Below are 18,710 nucleotides of genomic sequence, written 5' to 3' on the forward strand. Positions count from 1 at the left end.
GGGAACTTGATAAAGTCACGGGATTTCTCAGGCAGTAGGGCATTTAAATTGTGTAGTGTATGTATTTACTGGCCTCTTTTTGCAAGTGAAGGAGCTATAACCTACCTGAGGTCTCAAAAACTAGAAAGTGAACTGTGTTTCCTCAACTCCCAAGGTGAGGGTTCTTTCCAGAACCTCACAGCTGTGTTGGAAAAGCAGTACAGATGACCCAGAAATTGGTTAGCAAGTCAAAATACAGGGCACACAGTTACATTTGAATCTTAGATGAACAGTGAACGATTTTTTTTAACATAAGTGTATCCCATGTAGTATTTGAGACATACTTATGCCAAAAGAAAATTGTATTTAAAATTCAAATTTAACTGCATGTCCTGCATTTTATTTGGAAACACTGCCCAGACTTGAACTTTTGGAACACAAAGATGTTTGCAATTTGAGGACTACTTGTATATTCCATTTGACGACTTCTGGATCTTCCATACATTTTTTTAAAATTTGGGGATTGTGAGGGAGGAGGATTGATTTTTCCTGTTCTCTCAAATTGGCTGTGTTGTGTTATTTACTTGGTCTTTGATGAATATTCATTATTTGTAAAAACAAACAAACAAACAGCCTAGTATTGGGTGGGGAAAGGCCCTGGGGTCAGGAGATGTCAGATCTGGCCAAGTCACTGACCCGTTCTTTGACCTTGGCTAGTAATAACGTACTGTATTTTTAGGCCACTTCACTGCTTTGAAGTCTTCTCACTTGGTGGTTATTAGGATGGATGGTATCCCCCATGGACCAGATGAGCAACACAAGGGAAAGCAAGGTCTGGGTGGATGGTCTCTGGCTGAAGCTGGGCTAGGACTCTCTTCCCAACTTTCAGTTCAGCGGTGTCATTTAATTTTCAAAGCTCCCATTTCTTTGTGCTTCCTGTCACGCCCCTACGTTTTATAGAATATCTTTCTGATGTCATTCCATGACTCTTCACAGTCTCCTATGCCATAAGATTCTAGCTTTTAAAAGTTACATGGTAGATATAATTTCAGGTTGTAAGTTAAGATAATGAAGCATATGACACTTTGGCAGTCTTGGGCAGCCTCCCTGTACGTTGTCCTATGATGTATTCTGTAGTATTTGACAAGCACGAGGGGCCACCGTGTTGCAGTAGCAAGCTCAGTTTCTTAGATGAGGCATTGTCATAGTAACAATGATGCTTTTTGGGATTTTTGAAATCCTGATGCTTAAAGTGTACCAGTCCCAATGGATACCTCCAATATCTATAGACCCACATGTAGATAACACGTATTCTATGTTTTGGGGGAGTTCTTCCTGTTCCTCTTGGAATACACACTCACTGGCACACAGTAGGAACTCAACAGTGTGTTGAGTGAATGATTATAACGGACCCTGTCCTTGAAGACAGCTTTGAAGGCCATTACTTTCACTTTAATGCTGACTTTAGAGAGCTATGGCTGGTTAGAAATAGTGCTTGCTCTTCAGATATTTAATATGTAGTGGGGGAATCGTACAAAAACATATCTAACCAAAGTACAAGGAAGTAATGGTTTTCACACAACGTAAGAAAAAAGAAAGCTGCTTTTCTGATGGCAGGTACATGCAGTAGGTTCTGTCTTGTTTCGTTGCATATTTACTTTATGAAGTATTTTTTATGTCTATGCAACGAATACCATCGATCCTTTTAGAAGGTTTATCAAATTTTAAATGAGGCCTTTTTATTTTAAATGGCTTTTTTCCCCTGTATTTTGAGAAAATTTAAATCTACAGAAAAATAATACCAACATTCATGTACGTAATCACTGAAGTTTGACAAAATTTGGAGCGTTTTTAAATGAAAAGACTATTTATTTATTTATTCGACAGAGAGAGACACAGCGAGAGAGGGAACACAAGCAGGCGGAGTGGGAGAGGGAGAAGCAAATCTCCTGCTGAGCAGGGAGACCTAGGCGGGGCTCTATCCCAGGATCCTGGGATCATGACCTGAGCCGAAGGCAGACGCTTAACGACTGAGCCACCCAGGTGCCCCAGAAAAGACTCTTTTTTTTTTTTTTTAAGATTTTATTTATTTATTTATTTGAGAGAGAGAATGAGATAGAGAGAGCATGAGAGGGGGAGGGTCGGAAGGAGAAGCAGACTCCCTGCTGAGCAGGGAGCCCGATGTGGGCTCGATCCTGGGACTCCAGGATCATGACCTGAGCCGAAGGCAGACTCTTAACCAACTGAGCCACCCAGGAGCCCCAAAAAGACTCTTTTTTAAAAGTTAAAAATCAGTAAAGCCATGCAATCCATAAGGCACTACATCAGTTTTGAAAAAGAAGTTCCCAGCAAGGACCCAGACAGAGTAACAAAAGGAAATCTATAGTGTGTCCCATGCTACCCAGCCTCAGTGTTCTGGTGGGACTTTATGCTTACTTTTTATCAGATGAAGTTATATTTTATATATAGTTTCCTTTGCATGTGTCCTAAGGAGATCAGTAAGCCTAATATGCTTTAATTATACTTGTCAGAGGATTAAGGGAGCATAAATATTGGTGACTGTTGCAAGAACTAAGGTACATTTGATTTTATAGAGTAAAATTTTGTTTGCTACATTGTCTTAGGAATGGTACAATGATTTTCAGTCTAGAGTACCCTTAGAATTTATTATATAACAAAGTTCATTGTCTTCAAATTTTTATATGAGAATTCTTCAAATCTTTCAAACAATGTACTTTTTAAAGATTCTACTTATTTATTTGAGAGAGAGAGCACATGAGAGTGAGAGCAAGCTGGAAGGGGGTGGGGCGGGGAGAGGGACAAGCAGACTCTGCTTGGAGGAAGGAGCCAGATGGGGAGCTCAGTCGGATCCGGACCCTGGGATCATGACCTGAGCTGAAATCAGGAGTTGGATGCTCAACCCACTGAGCCACCCAGGCACCCCTCAAACAATATTTTTATCCTAACATCCTGTTGGCCAGTCCTTGTATACTTTAGAATTCGTCTAAGCTCTAAGTTGTTAGGAATCATTTTTCTGTCCCAAAGTGTTCAGAATCAGTGTTATCTCCCAGATCTGGCTGTATTTTAACCCCTCTTACTAGATGAAGATTACGTAGTATCTCTCCTTTGATCTTTGATTTTTTTTTAAACTCCCTTTAACATTTTTTGGGGTTCTTAGTTTTCATGAGCCTTTAGATGACCACATTATTGGAATGAAGGCTTTTAGATTAGAGGCTATGCAGTAAAATTCCCAGCTCTTACTCCCTATTTATGTTAAATTTCCTGGATCCTTCCCTCCCCAACCTCTGTCCACATTAGTCTCCACTTAACAGGTGACCCTGAGATTTCCGTTTTATTTCTTTGCTTGTTTCCTGGACTGGTGCAGGTCCCATCTTTAGACTGACTCTGAGCATATCCTTAGTAGTGAAATTAAAATGGCAGGGTGATTCGTACTTCATCATCTGGCAATGTGATAGACTTTTTTTTTTTTTTAAGTAGTCTCTACACCCAGTGTGGGCCTCGAACTCACAACCCCGCGAGATCAAGAGTCGCACCCTCCACCTACCAAGCCAGCCAGGTGCCGCTGTGACAGACTATCACAAAGCCCAGGCTATTGTTTAAGGAGGAAAACATTTAATGCAAAAAAAAAAAAAAAAGCTGACAATGATATATTTGATCATTAAACTGCTTTCAATAGGAAAGGAATGTTTTCATTCCTGAGGTTAATGGTGCAGTCGCTTCTACTAACTTTATCTGATATGAAATGTCATTTCCCTCTTAGTTGGAATTCTAAGAGGACAAAGCACACTCCTCTGTCTCAGGGTCTCTGCATGTACACGTGTGCCGTGTTCTTTGCCCTTGACTCCCATCTCCCGCTCACCTGCTGACCAGGTGCTACTTCCTTCTCGAAGACTTCCTGATTCTCCACCCTCCCAGGTCAAAGTGAGGGGCCCCTCCTTTGTTCTGGTCACTCTCTGTCCATTCTTGACCCAGATCTCGCCATCTCAGAGATGGTGGCTAGCTTTTATTTCATGTGCCAACTCCACTTGATTTAGTGGTAGTTATCTAAACTCTGCTTTTCAAAGAATGGTCCTGGAGTGGCAGCAGCAGACTTACTGAGCTAGAAACTCGGGAAGTAGGACCCAGCCATCTGTGTCCGAACAGAACTTTCAGATGATTTTGACACCTGCTCCAGGTTGAGGACCACTGGCCTAGAAGTTTTTGGTGAGTAGGATTCTGAAGTCACGTCCCGCCATGGCAGGGAAGGGTATGTGAAGATTCCTTAGTGACAGACATCACCTTGAGCAGGTGAGAAGCAGGACAGGTGTAGGCCCCGGGTGCTGCCATCCTGAGCTGTATTGTAAACGCTGGTCTAGCTGTCTCTGCACTAGTCTGTCACCTGCGTGAGAAGAGCACCTGTTTAGGGCTCATTGATGTAACCCAGCCCCCAGCACAGGGCTTACCTTATAGTAGCTGTTCTACAAGGACAAGGCCAATGGTAGAGTCAGACATATGCCTTTTTTTTTACACTGAGGGTCACTGGAATTAGCTGCCATTATTGGAAGATGTTCTCTGAGAGCAGGTGTTGAAGTTGGTTGTTTTTTTCTTAGTGACGCTGGGGTCAGAAGAACCCCATGTGGCCCGATCAAGTGAACTTTATGGCTTCATTCCTTTGGTAAGGTGCCAGAGGAGAAGAACCATGTCCTTGGACCTTATTACTTATTCAAATAGTCACAAACAAAAATTGGTATTTTAAGATTCTTTTAGCACCAACTTCTGGTACCTGTTGCCATCCTTTGCAAATGCCACAAAATACCAGGGATTATTTTTAGTTCGCTCCTACTTGGGAAAAGTGGACTCTTGTGACATCTTGGTTTGGATCGGAGATCTTTTTACCAATGATACTTCGAAGCTTCTAGCCCATTCTATCACTCTGAGCTATAAAATATTTGCATAAAAGGCTAAAACGGCTCACACAAAGATTCACTCACTGTTTGGGGGTCTGTGTTTATTATCAAAAGACAATAAAGCTAAAAGGTTTTCAAGATCTGTGGACTATATTGGGGTTAGTAGAACTACAATTGTTTCTTATTAGATAGAGCAAGGTCAAGCGTAGTACTAGGTCTGGTTTTATTCAGTGAATTCTAGGTGCTTGTCCACAAAGCCAGAACATGAGAAAGTTGAAGTGGTTTGTGGAACTCTTCCCCTGGGCGGGCTGTGAACTTTCAAGACCGAGGTCAGGCACCAGCTTTATTAAAGACTGCAAAAACTTCCCTAACCTAATTAGCTGGGGCGATTTGGGGCCCTAGGGCATATTTTAGGTTGTCACAACTCAGGGGGTGCAGCTAAACATCCCACGATGCACAGGACTGCTTCCACAACAAGGCATCCCACCTGAAATGTACAGTGCTGGGCTTGGGAAATCTTTCCCTACACCACGGACCGGAGTCCTGGACTCCCTCCCAGCCTGCTTCTGCCTCCCTGAGGGGATCTGCTCCATTTCAGTGGCTTTCGGCACCATTAACACGCCAGTCCCTGCTGAGTTTCCACAGCAGCCAGCTTTTTTGCCCTGCCAGCCAGTCCTATCTGCTGGTGGGTCTCCAGAGCGGGGCAGGCACGCCCCCCCCCTGCACCAGTTTAGAACGACTCCTCTCCAGCTGATGCTGAAGCCAGACACCTGGACTTGAACTGTGACCCCTTCCTCCTCCACATTGTGCCACCCCGACCTCCATTTCCTTTTTTTTTTTTTTTTTAAGATTTTATTTATTTGAGATAGAGCGAGCACTAGCTGGGGGGTGGGGGGGAGAGGGAAAGGGAGAAGCAGACTCCCTACTAAGTAGGGAGCCCCACATGGGGCTCAATCCCAGGACCCCGGGATCATGAACTGAGCTGAAGGCAGACGCTCAACTGACTGAGCCACCCAGGCGCCCTGCGTCCTCCATTTCCAATCCATCTCTTAGATCTGCTGCTTCTACCTCCACAAGATCTTGAGTCTGTCTGATTGTCTCCACTGCCACCCCCTTATTCAGGCCACCACCACCCTCTTCCTGGGCCACCCCCCCACCCTAAGAGTCCCCTGCTGATGTCTCCACTCCCAGCCCAGAGCGGCCACTCACGTCCTGGGTCACATCTGTGCCCAGCTGCAAAATTTTTTGTAGCTCACCATTGCACTGATAACATTTATGTCCTTCCCGTGGCTTAGCAGGTCCAGCCTGCGACCCCCTGCCAGTTTCACTCTTGTCCTGCTTCAGCCTCTGGAGCATGACCAGCCCTGTCCTGTCCCGGGACCTGCACATTTATTGCTTTCTCGCCTGAAAAGCTCTTTCCCGCAAGGACTGCTTATCTTTTGCTTTTGGGGCTCAAGTGGCATTTCATCAGAGCATTTTCTGACCACCCCCCATGAAAGCAGGTCCCTCCCAAACTATGCCCCTTGCTCTCTTTCTAGTCCCTTCATCTGCTTGTGGGATTATTGCTGTGCTGCTCCCTGAGTCTGGAAGCTTCTGGAGAAGGGACCACATCTGTCCTGCTCTCTACAGCTCAGTGGTGGACAGAATGGATATTAGTGGGAGTGGTTGCTGCCTGGGTGGCTGGGTGAGTGAAGGGAGACTAGCCTGCAGGGGTGAGGGAGGGAAGTGGGAAATGTCAGGCTGAGGTAGCACAGAGAAAGGAGTTACTCACTCAGGTCAGAGGTGTTCAGGAAGCTTCCCAAGAGGAGGTTTACACTGGAGGACAGTCTTGAAGAAAGATTAGGGGTTCCCCAAGTTCGGGAAATGATGAACAGTTTCAATGGGGATGGGGGAAATACTTGAAAGTAAATGGAGCCCAAAGCAGCTCTGGCCTCTGAGAGACACCCATGTGGCTTCGCTGGAGGATCCAGAAAGTGGCTACTCCCACAGTGTAGACCATTGTCTTCTCCAACATGAATGTGCATGTGGATCTCCTGGGGAATCTTGTGAAAATGTAGATTCAGGGTTGGTTGGAAGGTGAAATTCTGCAATTCTCCCAAGTTCTGGATGATGCTGAGGCTGCTGGCCTACGGGGCACAGAGGACGGGCAGGACCAGCTTACTGTCGAAAGAACAGCAGCTCTGTCCTCATGTGCCCTTTGATAAAGGGTAGAAGACATGACTTCCGTGTTTTCTCTGATAATTTTCTTCTGGACTCTTTTGTGGAACACAAAGAGGCATCTGATGGCTTCATTTTAGGGCAGCATCTTCCAGCTGTAACTTGGTAACTTTAAAGTTCTTATTACCCGGGCCTTCCTATGTTACTAAAGGAAGTAGAAATATAAACAGAGTTGTTTCTGAGCCCTGATGCTCTATCCTGTTACCTGTTGTCAAAGGACCACAGTAAGCATGTTAGTACTTTGTTAAGTATAAATCCACTTGAATATTATCCATCCTGCATTCCACCTTATCTGTTTTATGGTTTCTCCAAAGCACATTTGTTGCTCGGACAGTCTGTTCTCTGCCACTTGTCCTACTTCTGGGCAAGCGCCTGCCTCCCCTATCAGCCTATGTATCTTTAAAAAAGACAAACTAGTATTAGGCCAGTCATCATTCAGAGGGTAAATGTTTTCCTAAAAGAATCGCATCATAGTCCAGACTGAAACAAATGGATTCCACATTATCTGGAGCCTGCGTTAAGAGGTATAAACCAGCAATGACTGAGGAATTGTCTGTGTGTGGGGGGGGCTGTAAAGTCTTCTTGGGGTTGTAATAAATGAGGTTCTTCAAATCGGCTGCACATTGGAATCACCTGGGGGGCTCAACTATACTGATGCCTGAGTCCTCCATGGGAGGGTAGGAGTCACCCAAGTGGGGTACACCTGGGGGGGATTCTAATGCATAGTGGAGGCAGAGAATTGCCAGGGAAGTAGACGCTGGAGAGTCTGCCCTCTATGGGATGTCTTTTAGTGTGTCAAAAATTCACCGGGGCTCATGGAAATGCCATAGTGTCCTAATATGGGGGAAGGGATTGAAATAAATGGGCAGTGTCACTCAGACGTGGGACTGGGTTCTGGGATTACGTCAGCTGTGGGCAGCCTTGATCGAGTGTGCAGCCTCATAGCTCGCTTCTGTGTCGTGATTTGCTGATGACAAAGCACCTTCACCTGCAATATCTTACAGTCACAAGAATTCTAGAGAGAGGGCAGGCCACCTTTGTTCCTTCTGCCCTTTCTTCAAGGGACGCGATTCTTTATCATTCGAGATTCAGCTGCAGTGTTCTCCTGGCCTGGACACCCTCCCAGACCCTCCCCAGGCTGCGTTAGGGACCAAGCTCCTGGCATCTCCTGGCACGTCCTGTAATTGAACTGTAATAATCTGTTACGGTTTCTCTCCCTTTGAGAGTCATGATATCCTCTGCATCGCAAGGGTCTATAATAACCCAGTAGGCATTCACTAACTGATGATTTCATCCATCCATCCATCCATCACGACTTTCCAGGTGGGGACACCAGGCCGGGGGAGACGAAATACAGTTCAGCACTCCCCTCCCCTAACCTTTCCGAGCCCCAGATTCCGCTTGTAAAAATGACGAGTTTGGAAATTTTCCCTAACATCCCTTGCAGCTCTGAACTAGGTGGTTCTGTTTTATCGTCTTAGTTCTTTGTTGCAAAAACTCAACAAAGCTCTCCGGGCAGGTGTGAAACAGTCCCAAGAAGAAAGAGTAAAGGTATGATCGAGGTAAATCACCAACTGGCAGGAATAGAAATTCATACTTCACTTCAGCCTGGACCAGGGACCCAGTCCCGACGGCTGCGCATTAGAATCCCCTCGGGCGGTTCAGAAAGTAGAAAGTCCTGTGTCAGACCCTTTCCTGATTTTCCCCGAGTGATTTTGAAGTAGACCAATTGGTGTTCAAGGGCCACTTTTGTTCTTCTGGAGATTCAGACCACTGACCAGCAGTGGTTGTATGAATGGACTTCAAGTCCATTTTTATGAATTCTAAATAGCTGGCTGACCCCAAAGGAGCCCGGTGGTGCCACGAACGTCGGCCAGCCCCCTGCATCGTGCACACATTGCTGAGACAAGCAAGGGCCCTTGTGTCCAGATCATGAGGGAGTCAGGGATGTGGCTACTGTGACCTGACTCTTGACCGCTTAGAAATCACTTCCTAATCAGGGTGAGGAGGAGGGGTGAGTGTGGGCAAACAGAAGAGAAGAGGAAATATGAAACCACATCTTCCTTCTCTGGGGGTAAAACTGTTCACAGAAAAAATAAGTTGTTCACATATATGGTGTACAATATTATTTGCATCAGGCAACCCCTTTGGCTAAAGCCAATGAGGAGATTTTGAGGGTTGGGGCGCCTGGGTGGCTCAGTCTGCTGAGCAGCTGACTCTTGGTTTCGGCTCAGGTCATGATCTCAGGGTTCTGGCATCGAGCCCTGCGTTGGGCTCTGCTCTCAGCGGGGAGTCTGTTGGAGATTCTCTCCGTCCCTCTCCCTCTGTCCTCACCTCCCCACATGCTCTCAGGCATGCGCACACTCTCTCTCTTTAAAATATGTGAAACTTAAAAGATTTTGAGGGTTGTAAAATGAGATCATTTCTCTGGCCTTGCATATGGTTGGCAAACGATTGAAAGGAAAGCCACAGTTCCAATGTAATTTTGACTCTCCCCGCCCCAACACACACCTTCTGAGAAGTCCTCTTTTTCACCATCTCCCCGACCCCCCCACAACCCAGCTCTGAATTGGAAGCCAGCCTACCAGCGCTCAGCAGTGTGATAAGATCTGACTCCTAATTGTTAAATTCCCGAGCTGTGAATGTATGTCAACATGCAACAGGATGTTCCTTACAGCTGCACATCGGGACTTGGGAGCCAGGCCAAAGGGAGCCATTTACGGAGTCTATCCTGTAAAACCTTCAGTTACATTTACAGTCATTGTGAACACATCCATTTTCATTGTAAAAGGACTTTTTAAGGAAATTGACAAGTTAAATATTTTTTAATCCTTTCAAGGCTTTAGTTAAGTGAGTAGAAGATTAAAATGGCCTTGTTTGCTTTACTTTTTCTCAACTTCAGATTAAAAAAAAAAAAAATTCTCCATTTATCGACCTCTCCAAGACAGTTTTACATAGACAGACAACTTGTGAATAGGAGATTCATAGTAATCAAGTAGGATCAGAAATGTGGACTTAAAGGTCAATTGATTGAGCCGGCTTTTGAACTCTGGCATTTATATGATGCAGTGAGTTACAGTGGGCTCAGTGAAAAGAGAATGCTTAACGTGATTACCTGTGTGTTTCATTTCTCTTTTATTGCATAACACAGGCTAAGCATTGATAATCATTCACCACCAAATAAGATATAAACACTGTGTTCAGTGGTGCCAAAATAAAAAAAAAATGAACATATCACACCAGGGCTGATACCCCTCTGATTTTTAAAAGCGAATTTTGAATTTTACTTCTGCCTCCTCTGGAGCCTTCCAGTTCTGTGAGTGCTCGTAATGCTTCACATCTGCTGGCGTTCGTTGGCGGGAAGTCACGGCTCCCTGGCTTGCATTTGACTGCTGGACCTCTCATGCTTGTTGCATGCGAGCTGTCTCAGGGCACTTTTTACCAAATTTGGGGCCCTGCTAAAACGACTCCAGATTCTCATAAGTGTAATTTGCGGTTTCTGCAGTTTCTGGGCAACCTCTCTCTTTGTCGAGCTGGACGTGGTGATGCACTTGTCATGAACAGAATATGGCACAAGGGATGGGAGGTCACTTCCAAGGCGAGGGTGCAAAGAAGACCCTCCTTTTGACTTGCTCTCTGAGCAGCCAGCTTCCAGCCACCAGCCCACGAGGAGCCAAATCTTGCCAGCAGGCCTGTGAGCGAGCTGGGAAGCAGAGCCTTAGGTCAGGCCCACGATCCGGAGCTATTGAAACTGAGATAACACTTGTGTTTTAAACTGCTAAAGTTGGGGGTCATTTTTTATGCAGCAATAGGTAACTCATACAAGGACACCGATTCAAGGTCCAATTAAAGTGTCCCCTGCCGTTGGGGCGCTCACCATCTATCGTGAGCGCTAGAGTTGCGAAGCATCACTAGTAGCCAACGTGTGAAATCATCATTGTTACTTTCTGATGAAGGACTCCCAACAAAAATAGCTCCCAAGCTTCAGTGTTGTCCTATGTATTTTTTTTGTTTTTCAGTTTAAGTTTTGGAGTAAGTAAAACATGTGAATGCTACAATCTTCAAAAGGTCTGAAAGGGTATAAAGTGTCAAGTCAATCTTCCCCTTTCCACGTCAGTGCCCACTTCCCCGCCCCAAAGTCAACAGCCCTTACCAGTTTATCGGTTACCTTTCTAGAGATAGTCTTTGCATTTACAAATGTGTACATTACAAATGTGTACAGACCTATCCCGCCCCCACACGGAAACACCAAGGCAGTGAAATGTGACTTTCAACTTGGATTGGAAATCAGGAATATGCTTGATACATAATCGATGGAAAATTTATGTCATTCCTGCCAATGGATTCTGCCCTGAACTTAACAGAAAAGAAATTCACTTAAGGAAACAGTTGAAAAAACAAGTCCTGGAATGATTGGGCCTAGAGAAGCCATCTGGTTTGTCCACTTGCCTTGGGCAGGGTAGTATTTAAAACATCCAGAGGAACTGCTTTTGAGAGACTTCCATCATGAAATAGCTTCTTGATCTTTGGGGAAATGGGGAGATAAAAATAACTCTCCTCGTCAGAAAATGTCCCAGACGGTTGTTCTAGAACTTTCTCCCTAAGAACCTGGCATACTGTGAAAAATTAGGGGTGTGTGTGTGTGTGTGTGTGTGTGGTTTGCTTCTGGGAACTAAGATGACTCTGCGTTAGCTGTGGAGTGAGTCCCAAGAACCGATCTGAAGAGAAGGGCTTGTTCTCGCTCTTCTACTACTTCTTTGTACCTGCCCCAGTGGTGGAGACTCTGGGTAACTCTTGTTAATGGTGTGGGTGGGTGGTAGCCCAGGCTGTGGAACAGGTGCTAACTCCTTCCTTGGCTGGCTCGGCGACCTTCGCCACACATCTTCACCTGTTCATGTCTCTGTTTCCTCTCTGCAAGGGGAAGGTGATGAAACCGTAGCTTTCAGGGATGGGGGAAGCCTAATGAATATGGTATTTGAAGACCAATAAATGCCTTAGAAGAAAGGCGCCTGTTGAATTTGAGGTGATTATTCTCATTACAGTCATTACCTTTACAGTTCTAGGTAGCCTGCCAGACAAGTCACCACGGAGGTGAAAGAGTAATTGGCATGGGATTCAGCTGCACACAGATGTTAGCTGTGTTTCCTTTATGTGTAGTATCGGCTTTGAATGGAATTGAATCAAAAAGTACGCTTACCTGGATCCTTATCACAAGGTCCGCCAATGCTTTGCGTTTATTGTCCAGAGAACAGTAGTTGAAAGCATCCTACAAACAACCGTGATGGCGGTTATTCAGTGACTCATGGTTCCTTTGACTGGAATCCAATGGATTGTCTGTGTCTTGTTCTGACATCACTACTAGATACTTCTTTTTCTTCTGACTAAAGCCACGCAGGAATGGTTAGGTTTCCAATGAATGCCTGCTTAGGTCACTGCTCTCTGACAGGATCTCTTTCAATATGGAGAAATCTGAGAACCAGTTAATGTTTCTTAATTTTAGGCCACTCATCTGTGATCCTGGTGGTATGGAATGAGAATTCCTTCCTCCCTGCCTCCTTCCTCTCTCCATCCCCTCCCTCTCTTCTTCCCTCCCTTTTCATTGTAAAAGGACTTTTTAAGGAAATTGACAAGTTAAATATTTTTGCCTGCTTAGGTCACTGCTCTCTGACAGGATCTCTTTCAATATGGAGAAATCCTTCCTTCCTTCTTTCCTTCCTTCCTTCCAACCTTCCATCCTTCCATTCTTCCTTCCTTCCTTCCATCCTTCCTTCCTTCCTTCCTTCCAACCTTCCATCCTTCCTTCCTTCCTTCTTGCCTTCCTTCCAACCTTCCATCCTTCCATCCTTCCTTCGTTCGTTCCTTCCTTCCATCCTTTCTAGAGATAGTCTTTGCTTCCATCCTTCCATCCTTCCTTCCATCCTTCCTTCCATCCACCAAACATTGGAGTACCTCCTATGTGCCCAGCACTGTTCTAGATGTTCTAGATTCATCAGGGAGAAAAAGAGACCATGTCTCCGCCCTCGTGGAGCTTACATTCCCACATGGAGAGAGCGAGAAGAAACACAGGAGCAGGCATATGTGGGCTGATGAGAAATGCAATGGGGCAAAAATGAGTGGGGGCAAGGGGTACAGAATAACAGTGAAGGAGGGGAGAGTTTGCAGTTTCGCACAGGTCACAAGGGAGGCCATTTTCACAAGGTGGGCGTTGACCCAAGCCACAAATACCTGGGAGCTGCCTACTGTGTGTGGGGCTGCGCTCTGGCTGTCCGCTTACCATGGTGGGTGGATGGTTTGCCCCACCTGCCTGCTGCCCCCTCCTGTCCCATTTTCCGTCCGACCCCCCAGCTGCTAACAGGCTCCACAGTGTCCTTCCCTGCCGTCTGTCTCTCCCACCGGAATGTACGCTTCCTGAGGGAAGGGACTTTCGTTGGTTTTGTTCAGATCTATCTGAAAGCTGTTGCTTCTCCCTCTGAAAGGCTTTCCGTGAGCCCTCTGCCTGCCCTGCCTTCGCCTCTTTGTCATCTGCCAGCCACAGGACCGTAGGGACTTCCTGCCATCTTGGTTCAGCCACAGATTGACTTCATCTCTCCCCGGAGTCCCTGCTCGGGGTTATCATTTCTAAACTACCTATCTGATTAGGCCAGTTCCTGGGGAAGAGGCCCCAGGCTCTTGACACCGACAGTTCCGTGAACAGCGCTCCTCCTCCTTCCATGCTCTGCTGATGCTTCAACTCCCAGAGCCATCCTCGCTTGTTCTGGAACGTTCCTGCCCCTTCTGGCATCTCCATGTCCTCACTGTCCCCAGTGCCGCTCCATCACAGTGTAGATACTTGTGTGGGCCGTATTCCTGTCTGTCTCCCCTGAGACAGAAGCGTCAGAAGGACAGGAGGTGTGTCTTGCCCACCAGCTGCTGACTGGGTACCTGTCAGAAGCTCTGGAGATATTTGGCCAAAGCATGAAGAGCTTCTCATGGCCTCTGCTTGCTTAGCACACAAGTTCCAAATGCCTCTTACCTTCAAGGCCTTCCCATCTCCCACCCTGATCACCGCCCAACTCAAATGACTTCCGTCCTCTTTCCGTCCTTCCTTGAAGTCCCTGCTCTCTCCTGTGGCTTCTCCTTCTAGCACCTGTCATGCTGACTTATAGTGAGGTGGCTGTTTGTCACTGTTGCTGCATGGACTGCAAGCAGAGGAGGACAAGGCTCCTATTTTATATGTCACCATTTACTTTAGGTATATATATATATTTCATATTCACGTATATTTGATCTTTATATATATCTGTGAATATCTTTAATATACTTCATACATATATCTCTAATCACATGATTTTTGGATGAACAGAGGAAATGGAATTTTTTTTTTTTTAAGATTTTATTTATTTATTTGACAGAGACACAGCGAGAGAGGGAACACAAGCCGGGGAGTGGGAGAGGGAGAAGCAGGCTTCCCGCGGAGCAGGGAGCCCAATGTGGGGCTCGATCCCAGGACCCTGGGATCACGATCTGAGCCGAAGGCAGGTGCTTAACGACTGAGCCACCCAGGCGCCCTGGAAATGGTGGAATTTTACGTCTTAGGAGGCTTGTTCCTTATGACTAATCTTAACTTTTTTGTACCGCATTGATATGATAGAATTACAGTTTGACCTCAGCGCAGGAAGGTTCCCTGTGGTGGAAATTCGGGGCTCTACAATGTGGCTTATTTGTCTCAGAGCTAAAGGTAGAGGCTGCTTTTTTTCTCCCAGATATTTATCATGAGTTTCTGGGCCTCAGGCTGTGCTCCCTTGTGAACATGGTTTTCCTGGGTGTTCAAGAAAAATGCTGAGGGTGCCCCTTGATGTTCCCGGAAAACTAACTTCTCTTGGTTGACACTACTCAAATCTTTGGAAACTGGATGTGTTCTGATCAGATCCCTGGTCTCCAACATCAGGGACTACAGTAAAATTTAGACCTGAGGCGACGCCCCAGGGCTGCTGTGTGTGTGGCCCGTGTGACTGACTCATAAGGCTCATCACATACCGAAAAGGAAACACTGCAATAGACATTTATTTATTGATTTATTTTCAAGTCCGCTCGGTGCCCAGTGCAGGGCTTGAAGTCCCAACCCTGAGATCAGGAACCGAGAACAAGAGTGGGGGACACTTAACCAAGTGAGCCACCCAGGCGCCCCTACTTTTAAAGTGCAGATGCTTTTAAAATCAGCCTGATTTTTGGAAGCTTCGTGAGGGGAACCTGGTAACCTCAGATCACTTAGGAATTATAGAGAAGGTGAATTGATAAGCGTCCGAAGTAAAGCGGAGGAGGAACTGGTCTTGAAAGAGGAGATGTACCAGCCCACTGCTGAGGGGTGGGCTGCTTGTGCGAAGGCCTGCCAGCCTATCTTCTAAAGCAGGGGCTGTGTCGCCGAGAGAAATGGCTCTGTGGTGAGTTAATGAAGTGGCTGTGGGAAAACTTAACCCTCTTAGTTTTTCTATCGGCTGTCCTGGCACTAAATCCGAATTTCTTGATAAAAATTAAAGTCCATGTCCCTACTAGAGAGGGGACATTAAATAACCCGTGTCTGACTGTCCCTTTTCTGTTCTTCTAGCTCTTTCACAGCAGGGCACATGGAGATGTTTTTGCTTACTGATACATTACCGTGCACTTGAAATTGGCTGCGGCGGTGGTTTGTCCCACGGACGAGCCACCCTGCGGGCTGGCTGCCGATCTCGAGGCCCCCCCGTCCTCCCTTTCCTTCTCCTCTGGGCCCTTCCCACCCCTGGAAGCTGTTGTCTCAGCGCCCTGGCTCCGGAGCCCCCGGTTCTCACCGTGGGCCAGCTAGAGCTGCTGGAAGGGGCTTTGTGTCTGCCGCGGGCCACGGGGTGAGCAAGGTGAGCAGTGGGGAGAGGGCCTCTGGCAGCCCTCGCCGAAAAGAAAGAAACATTGTTATTGCACGTGGTGACCAGGTGCCTTGGTACCATTTTGCCTAGAACACAGGCTTCTCGAGGCAAATGAGCGTTTTGTGGACGACTCTGGAAAGATCCATTCTGATCTTCAGACAACCAAATAAAATCTTTGGATTCCTATCGGCAGCTTGGGGTGGGTGGGACAGCTGGGAGGCTGGCCGAGCTGATCATCTCCTTCTGCCTGAGAACAAGAGAAAGGAATTCCGGGCATGACAGTCTGTGAGCCGGATATGCTGGAACCTGAGGGACTAGATTTGAATCTAGGCCCTATGACATACTAGTTGTGAGATCCTGGGAGGGTTTCTAGGCCTCAGTGTCTTCATCTGTAAAATGGGAACAACAGAACCTGTTGGTTCACTGGGCCCCTGTGAGCTCCAAATGCATTTGTGTGTGTTAAGTGCTCCGAAGAGTACCTGGCACATAGTATCAGCTCAAACAATGCTGGCTAGTGTTATCATCAATACATTACTAAATCAGGATAACAAGTAAACAGTTCTTGGCTACCCCGTGCCTTTTGCTATGTGTTTGGAATGTGACCGGCACAGTGTTCCCGATGAGCCAGCTCTCTTCTCCAAACTCCCCTCCGGACTATTCCGGGGTCTTCTTTGGTGTTTCCTGCACTTGAGATAATCCACAGACTAACTGCTTCCTGCTTTACCTCTGCACCCCAAGGGACCTAATGCTGTTTCTCGCTGGTCATTGTGGATGCTTGCCAAGCTGGGAATGGGTAGATAGATGGCCTTCCATTGTGGTGGTTTGGTGTGGAAAGGCCATGGGCATCCCTGGAAAGGCTCTAGAGAAACTGGTTTTCACCCGAGGAAGGGTTCTAATCAGAGCACGGAGGAGGGAGCCAATTAGATCTGCATTTCCATCCCTGCAGGGCAGATCTGGGCAGAGATGAAGCATGAGGAGCAGGCAGCTGTCCTGCAGACAAAGACCACGCTGGGGCAGCGAGGGTTGGGCTCCTGGGCTCCAGCTCTCCTTTCCTTCTGAGATGCCCCTCCTCTTAACATGCCTGGGCCAGGAGAATGTTGAACAAAGATGCAACGTGTGGTTGGCTTCCCAAAGCCACCTGTCCCTTGCCGTCGGGACTTGGATGCTCAGACAATCTGGTTGGACCTATGGAAATTTGCCCTCTAGAACCTTCGGGCGGCGGGGGCGGGCAGGTGGGTGGCTCTTGGATCTTGCCTCCCTACTCAGGCAGCTCAATTACTTTCTGAGTGGCTAGGAAAAGAAAAACATCTCTGGATTTTTTATTTGCAGAAGTCCTTACTCACCCCTGGCTTCTTGGGCTTTTTAACTGGCTAAAAACGATGGCTGGTAGGGGCAGCCCAAGGGTTAAATCTCTCTTCTGGGCGTGTGTTTCATTTTAGAGCATAACTCATTTCCTCCCTGCATCAATTTCCAGTTGTCCTCACTTGGGGTTTGTTACCAACTTGGCATGCGATGTCTCTTGCCTTTTATTTTTAGAACTTAGAGTAAGGATTAGCAATGTAATATTATGAATCCTGTGTATTGAATTAGGTAGAATGCACAATAGAGAAAAAGCCTTCAAAGCTTAGTTTTTTTTGGCATGTAAGTAGTAAAATGGCTTTGTAGAATTTTATTTATTTATTTATTTTTTAAAGATTTTATTTATTTATTTGACAGAGAGAGAACACAAGTAGGCAGAGTGGCAGGCAGAGAGAGAGGAAGAAGCAGGCTCCCCGCTGAGCAGGGAGCCTGATGTGGGGCTCCATCCCAGGACCCTGGGATCTTGACCTGAGCTGAAGGCAGACACTTACCTGACTGAGCCACCCAGGCGCCCCTGTAGAACTTTAATTTAGGGTATATTATCCTCCCTCAATTCCCTTGGCCAGTTATTTTGAGGATTTAGAAGTGGCTTTGGAGAGTGAGTGTGATTCTAGGATTCTTTTTAGTGGCTTGGAAAAAATATTCCTTTGATGTTTCATATATAAGGAATATATGAGGGTATTTATAGCTTGGATATTTATTATGAGGAGCTGCTAACTGCCCAGGTTTTTACTCTAATTAAAAAAAAAAAATCAATTTAGAGCTCCGTGTGTATTCGTGTATTTTCCTTCATGAAGGGGGAAACCAGTTACATGCTGGCTTACTGCAGTAAAGCCGAGATGCCTGGCACGTCTTAAAGCCAGTCCTGCTTTTTATCTCCTGGACCAGTGCTGTCCAATAGAACTTTCAGTGATGATAAAAATGTCCTCTATCTAGTCACTAGCCACATGAGCACTTGACGTGTGGCTAGTGCCACGGAGGAACTGGCTTTAATTTTAGTTAATTAAATAGCCTCACGTGATGAGGGGTCCCTTGTATGGACCAGCAGTCCTAGCATCATCTGGGAGCTTGCTAGAAATGCACTCTCAGGCCTCCGCTAAGACCTTCTGAATCAGAAACTCTGGGAGTGGGGTCTACTAATTTGCATTTAATAAGCCCTCCCAGGAAGTCTGCTGCCAGGTTGGATTAGAGAACTACTGAGCCAAACCATAAGCCCCGTGAAGGTAGGGATCTCCGACTTTCTGTTTGTCACTGTGTCTCTAGCACACTTCCTGGCTCCGAGTAGTCGATCCTCAAGAAATACCTCTAGAGGGCGCCTGGGTGGCTCAGTTGGTTAAGCGACTGCCTTCGGCTCAGGTCATGATCCTGGAGT

General features: G+C 46.4%; 1 protein-coding gene across 3 annotated transcripts in view; it reads left to right on the top strand.

Annotated features, from left to right (window-relative positions):
* Positions 1 to 18,710, top strand: part of ATP8B1 (ATPase phospholipid transporting 8B1) — a 135,857-nt gene that overhangs the window by 11,778 nt on the left and 105,369 nt on the right. The gene's annotated exons all lie outside the window — the stretch shown is intronic.

The sequence above is a fragment of the Leptonychotes weddellii genome, chromosome 13 (genome assembly GCF_054177405.1).
Source record: "Leptonychotes weddellii isolate Sample4059 chromosome 13, ASM5417740v2, whole genome shotgun sequence".
Lineage (NCBI taxonomy): Eukaryota > Metazoa > Chordata > Mammalia > Carnivora > Phocidae > Leptonychotes > Leptonychotes weddellii.